The sequence below is a fragment of the Penaeus vannamei genome, chromosome 31 (assembly GCF_042767895.1).
Source record: "Penaeus vannamei isolate JL-2024 chromosome 31, ASM4276789v1, whole genome shotgun sequence".
In the NCBI taxonomy this organism is placed as follows: domain Eukaryota; kingdom Metazoa; phylum Arthropoda; class Malacostraca; order Decapoda; family Penaeidae; genus Penaeus; species Penaeus vannamei.
This window is the reverse complement of record NC_091579.1, coordinates 29,206,554-29,213,871: the sequence shown is the minus strand read 5'-3', so window position 1 is coordinate 29,213,871 and position 7,318 is coordinate 29,206,554. Positions and strand designations below refer to the sequence as shown.

At 36.6% G+C, this 7,318-nt stretch overlaps 1 protein-coding gene across 5 annotated transcripts in view; it reads left to right on the top strand.

Annotated features, from left to right (window-relative positions):
- Window positions 1–418: 418 nt before the first annotated feature.
- rk (G-protein coupled receptor rickets) overlaps window positions 419–7,318 on the top strand; it is a 219,391-nt gene continuing 212,491 nt past the window's right edge. For all 5 annotated transcript variants that reach the window (XM_070144059.1, XM_070144062.1, XM_070144061.1 and 2 more), the window contains exon 1: window positions 419–1,264. The gene's annotated coding sequence lies outside the window, so the exon portion shown is untranslated. The remainder of the gene's footprint in view (window positions 1,265–7,318) is intronic.

Sequence of the window (7,318 nt, the reverse complement as noted above, 5' to 3'; positions counted from 1 at the left end):
CGCCATCGCCGTCCCAATGTCCCTTTCTTCCTGTTGTTTCGGCGTGGCAGTTAGTGTAGCCGAAACTGTGTCAGCGTGAGTAAGAGTCTCCTATATACGAAAAAATCGCGACCCTCACCTTTTTCTCTCCCCCGGATAAAATCTTTACCTGAGCCAGAGCCCAACTGGGGAGTGGAGTTCATTCGAACCCGATCGAGAAGGCCAAGACATCCGAAAGTGTTACCAAACGGCCGCCGAGGTCAAGTGAAGCCTCTCCGCCGAGAGCGCCAGGCGAGCATTCTGACTTTCTGCGGGCGGGCCGGCGGAGGGGCGGGAGGGAGGGCCATGGGCGCGAGAGGAGGGAAAGGGAGAAGGGAGAGAGAGGGGGGACAAGCAGGGGCCCGCCGTGCCGCTGCTCGGTATGGGCGCGCGTCGAGAGGCCGCCTGCCAGTGCCATCCCGACCGTGGGTGAGGTGAGAGCGCGTCGGGACCTCCTGCCTTTTTGCTGCCAAGCGGGTTCACCGCAGCTGCCGCCGCTGTGAGGCTGCCACTTAGCTTCGACATCCACGAGTCGAGAAAGTTTTGCCGTTATCCGCCGCCGCAGCACACACGCTCTCCTCCGCGTAGGTGTGCTCTCGTAGTGATATAAAAGAACTGAAAAATATATAACGTAGAGTAAGCCAGTGTGCGGCGGTGAGAGTGAGAGCAGCCCGACTGCCGACGGGAGGAGGAGAGACAGAGAGGCTTCTCTGACAGACAGATCCGTAATTAATGGCTTCGCCTTTTGTCACGTGAAGGAAGAGAGGGTGACAGAAAGGCGAGGAGAAAAACGAGAGAGTGGAGGCAGGATTGCAGGCGCTCTCCGCGGCTCCTGCTCCCTGCGGGTGGCCCACTCAGCGCGTTCGAGGCGGAGATAGACATCCTATTCCTGTGAAAATCCTGCTCAAGCCGAGCCCTTCGCTGGGGACTTTCAGTTCGCCGCGAATGTGTTGTCTAATCTGAGACATATACCGAGCATCTCTCGCCGCCGGAACTGGTAAGGTCAACGAACCTTGAGTCAGACACGGAGTGAAAATTACGGGAAACTTTTCACTACACACGCTGTGGCAGCACCTGTGAACTCCGCTAACATCTCTCAAGTCTCCCAGACACCGTATTTTAGCCACAGTTTCCTTCCATTGTCAAGATTACCCGTAACCTGCAGTGTACACACGCCGCCGACAGCGACTCGAGTGACGTCACAGGCGCCCCCACCCCCCCACCTCCGGCCCTTCCAGTCATCAGGGTAAGCAGGCAGTGTAGAGCTCCGTCGCTGCTCGTTGGGCGCGTAGGTGTGGTCCGAGCTTGCAGTCTCGTACGAGCAGTGGCGCCCGTGTTTCGAGAGGTGTATGTCGGTTTTTCTCCCTTCTCTCTTTTTTTTTATTACAAGTGCCGCTTGGGTGTCCGTGTGCGTGTCTATATATCTCGTGTCCGTGGTTGTATGCGTGTGTGGGCGTCCCGCGGTGCCTCGCGTGTCCGTGTGTGGGCGTCATGTGTTCTTGTTCGTGTGCGTGTGTGTGTGTGTGTATAGCTGCGAGCATGTGCAACACAAGAAAGCCTTGTTCGAAGAATTATTTAGTATAAAATCTTCTGATTTTCGCTTCCAATCTCTGTGAAACGAACGAGAGAAATAGCAAACGATGACAAAAATGAACGATAAATTGAACACGGTTTTAGGCAGTTGCATAACGAGCGAGGTCTTCAAAATAAACACACATCACACCAAGGAAATATTTATTTATTCAGAGGACCATTTGCTCATACCAGTTCAAGGAGAAGCTTAAACATTCTCTGAATGATTTTATGAAAGGATTAAGTAATATGTTGCTGCAATACATCAGATTAATGCTATAATTACTACATTGACATCATATATTGTGATCAAAGCAAGGCCAGTGGCAGCAGTGATGATAATTTGTGTTAATAAGATTGGCTGATAAGGATAGAATTGCATTTAATGATAATGACTTGTTATTATCGCTATCATTACTATCATTTCATTATTTTTGTTATCATTTTTATTATCATCATTATCACTATTATTATTGTTTCATGATTATAGTAATGGCCATTATTATCATTATTACTTTTATTATTATGATTATCATGATAGTTAAGTGATTATCATAGTTATTATTCCCATTATTGTCATTATCATTATTATTATTTTATTGTCATTATCATTGTTATTATTATTATTATTATCATCATCATTATTGTTATTATTGATATTGATATTATTCTCATTATTATTACAATTATTCATATTTCTATTATTATTATAATTATTATTACTATTATTATTATTATTATTATTATTATTATTATTATTACTATTGCTATTACTATTACTTTTACTATTGTTATTATTATTATTATTGTCATTATTATTATTAACCATTACTATCATAATTATCATTACTATTATCAAAATTATTATTTTATTATTATTATTATTATTAGTAGTAGTAGTAGTAGTATCATTATTATCATTATAATTATTATCATTATCATTATTGTTATAACTATTATCATTATAATTATCTTTATTTTTGTCATTATTATTATTGATACTATTAGTATTATTATCATTATTATTATCATTATCATTATTATTATCATCATCATTATCGTCATTATCAATATTATTATTATTATTATTATTATTGTCTTATTATTATAATTATCATTACTGTTTAATGGTAATGACACAATATTATTGTTATCATTTTTAGATTCATTATAATTATCATTCTTATTATTGTTATTATTATTATTGTTATTGTTATTATTGTTATTGTTATTGTTATTATTATTATTATTATTATTATTATTATTATTATTATTATTATTATTATTATTATCATCATTATCATCATCACAATAATCATTATTACTATTATCATTATTATTGTTATTTTCATTATTATTGTTATTAGTATTATCATTATTATCATTATTATCATTATCATGATCATTATTATTATCATCATTATTTTTATATAGTTATTATTTTTATCATCATTATTATCATAGTCATTAATATCATTGCTAATATAATAATTATTATTATTATTAGCATTATTATTTTTTTTATTATTATTATCATTATCATGATTAATATTATCATTATTATAATTATTATTAGTAGAAGTATCATCATCATTATTATTATTATTATTATTATTATTATTATTATTATTATTATTATTATTGCCATTATTATCATTATTGTTGTTATTTTTATTCTTATTATTATCATAATCATTATCATTGTATTATCATTATTATTCTTGTTATTATTATTATTATTGTTATCATTATTATTATTATTGCTATTTCTGTTATTATTATCATTATTATCATAATCATTATTGTTATTATCTTTGTTATTGTTATTGTTGTTGTTACTATGGTTGCTGTTGCTATCATTAAAAAAATATATTGTTATTGATATCTTTTTTTTTTTTTTTTTTTTTTTTACGAGTCTAATTATTATCATTGTTATTGTCATTATTGTTATCATTATTGTCACTCTTACCATTATTATTATTATTAATATTATTATCATCAATATTTTTATTGTTGTTGTTGTTGTTACTGTTATTATTATTTCCATTATTATGATTCTTATTAATATCATTATCATTATCATCATTATTATCCTTTATTTTATTATTATTATTATTATTAACATTGTTATCATTATTACTATCACAATAAGGAGAATAAGTATTATTATAACTGCTATTGTTGCTATCAATTTTATTGATATCATTACTATTACTATTGTTATTGCTGTTACTGTTGTTCTTGTTCATTACTATTATTGTTATTGCTCTTATTATTTTCTTTTTGTTATTGTTATTATTATTATTGTTATTATTGTTATTATTATTGTTGTTTTTGTTATTATTATTATTGTTAATAATAATAGTGTTATTATCATTACTAGTATCATTATTAATAATAATAATAGTGTTATTATCATTATTAGTATCATTATTAATTTTATTATTATCATTATTATTACTATCATTATCATATAATCATTGTCAATATTATCATCATTATCATCATTATATTCTTATTGCTGTTATTATTATCATCATCATTATCATTATCGTTGTTGTTATTGTTGATATCATTAATACTATCATTGTTTTTTTTATAATCATTAACATTATCACGATCATCATCTATCAGTAAGTCGATATGCGTTATTTACTGTGAAATAATTATTAACGTAATTATTAACAAACAGGCAAGTACCCAGTTAAAGCAAAGTCTCGTTCTTTGTTTTTTTTAATCTACTTTAATCTACTTTTTAATCTCTCTACTCTACACATCTACTCAGTCTGTCCGGAAATTCTATCTAGATCGCCCTTTTCATGAAGGTAAATCGAAAAAATTATCACTCAAATTATCTACTCGTGATTTACTGCCAAATGGCCCTTTAAACTAGCAGTATTTACTAATTGGTCTTTTTCTCTGGCATTTTTATCTCCTTATGCTCATCTTCATCATCATCATCACTATACTCATGCATCAATAGATTTTCCTCGCCATCCGCTAGTGAATTTTCATCACTAGTCCGTAATTTTTCATCACAATCCGTCTATAAATGTTCATTAAAATAGGAAGTAAATATTCATCGCAATGTGCTAGTAAAATTTCATCACAATCCACTTGTAAAATTTCATTACAATCCGTCAGTAATTTTTTATCACAATTAGCGAGTAAATATTCGTCACAATCCGTCAGTATTTTTTTTATCACAATCAGCCAATAATTTTTTATCACGTTCAGCCAATAAAATTTTATCACAATCAGCGAGTAAATATTCATAACATTTTGTTAGTAAATTTTTATCACAATCCACTAGTTATTTTTAATTACAATCCTCCAAGAATTTTTCATCAAAATCCAATAAGAAATATTTATCACAATTCGCTAGAAATTTTACATCAATATCCATTATTGATTTTTTTCATTGATCATATTGTTATCAAGATGATTTTTATATGTCATTATTATCATCATTACTGTATTTTTTATCGTTATCATGTGCGCTGGTAATCCATTACCTAGTCTTGCTATTATGATTATCATTATTATTATTATCATTATCTTAATTAGTAGTACCATTATTAGTATCACTATTATCATTTTTATTATTATTATTATTATTATCATTATTATTATTATTATTATTGTCATCATCATTATTGCTATTAGCATTATCATCATTATTATTATAATTATTATCATTTCTATTATTTTTATAATTGTTGCTATTACAATTATTATTACAATTATTATTTTATCATTATTGTTATCATTATCATTGCTATTATCAGTGGAATTAGTATTAGTATAATCGTCATTATCATTAATTATTATTATCATTATCAATATTATCATTACAATTATCGTTTTCATCATCATCATCGTCAGCAGCAACATCTTCGTTAGTATAACCATCATTATTATTTCTCATCATTACCATTATCATTACCATTATTAATGTTATCACTTTAATGATGTTATCATCGTTCTTCATCAATTCTTTTCCCTTTCTTCTTCTTCTTTTGCCTTTCTACCGCCATCTTTATTAATGATATTGACACGTCCGACGCCAACCCCCCCCCCCCCTACTTCTCCAAGATTACCCTTTGATACGACTGAAAAGCAAAAAAACAAAACAAAACGAAGCATTATGCAACGACGCAGGAAGCCCCCTCTCGCCATTGTCCTCTGCAACGGCCGTGATTGTGTGTAATTAAAAGACGGGAGATAAAAGGGGGGGATATTGCGGTAGGAATAAAAATAAATGACGGTGATAAGGTCAGAGGTAAGGGCCAAAACCGACGGAATGGATCGATGAGATTAAGGCCAGATTATACGGGATTTATGTGTGAGAGGCCCGAGCGCGTGTGGGTGGGTGATTGCGGGTGGAAGGCGGTGGGTACGGGCGGCCCCGGGAGAAGGGGATGGGCGTCGGGGATTAGGTTATGGGCGTGGTAGGAAATGGGTGAGCGGGTGAATGGACCGTGGGCTGGCTCGGGCGACACAGAGGCTAGTGGGAGCGGCACTGGGCGTCTTCGGGCGACGGCGAAAGAAAGTGTTCCCAGAACAACACAATGCGGGTTCACGCTCACCTTCTGGGACGTGACTGGCATAGCTCCTCTCGCAGAATCCCCTCTCGTCCCTCTTTCCCTCCCCGCCTCGTCCCCTCCCGCCCTCCCTCCCTGCTTCCCTCGTCCCCTCCCGCCTTCCCTGCTTCCTTCCCCGCCTCCTCCCCGCTTCCCTCCCTGCCTCCCTCCCTCCCTCCCTGCTTCCTTCCTTCCGTCCCTCTCTCCCCGCCTCCTTCCGTCACTCACTCCCTGCTTCCCTCCCTCCTTTCGTCCCTCCTTTCCTGCTTCCCTCCTTCCGTCCTTCCCTCCCCGCCTCCTCCCCTCCCTGCTTCGGTCCCTCCCTCCGTGCTTCATTTCATCCCTTTCATCCTCCTTTCATCCCTCCCTCCGTTCTTCTATCCATCCCTTTCTCCTTCCGACCCTCCCCCTGTGCTTCAGTCCATCCTTCCCTCCCTCCCTCCCTCTCTTCCTCCGTTCTTCTGTCCGTCTTCTGTCCACCGCTTCCTCCCTGCGTCCCCCCGTTCTTCCGTCTGCCCTTCCCTACCTCTTCCGTCCTTCCCCCTGTGCTTCTGTCCCTCCCTCCCCTCCCTCTCTTCTTCCTTCATTCATTCTCTCTCTCTCCCTCCCTCCCTCCTTCCCTTCCTTCCTCCCTCTCTCCCTCCTTCCCTTCCTTCCTCTCTCCTTCCCTCCTTCCCTTCCTTCCTCCCTCCTTCCCCTTCCTCCCTCCCATCCTCCTTCCATCCCTCTCTCCTTCCCTCCTTACCGCCTTTCCTTCGTCTTATCTCGGACTGTGGTGTTATGTCTTCTTCATCCGCGGTGTTAGGGCGTCCTCCTCCTTGTTTTGCGAATCTACTTTATGATTCTTTTGAGATTCTTCTCCGTCGGGGATGATTTTAGAATATATTTTTTGGGGTGTCCTTCCGTCGGGATCGTTGGAATATTTTTCTTTTATTTTTCTTTGAGATTCTCTCTCCGTCGGGAAATTTTGTTGGAATATTTTTCTTTGAGATTCTCCCCCGTCGGGAATGTTGCTGGAATAATTTTCTTTTGAGATTCTCCTCCGTCGGGATCATTCCTGAAATATATTTGAGATTCTCACCCTCGGGATTGTTTCTGGAATCATTTCTTTGAGATTTCCCCCTCGGCTCCGTTGTTGATATATT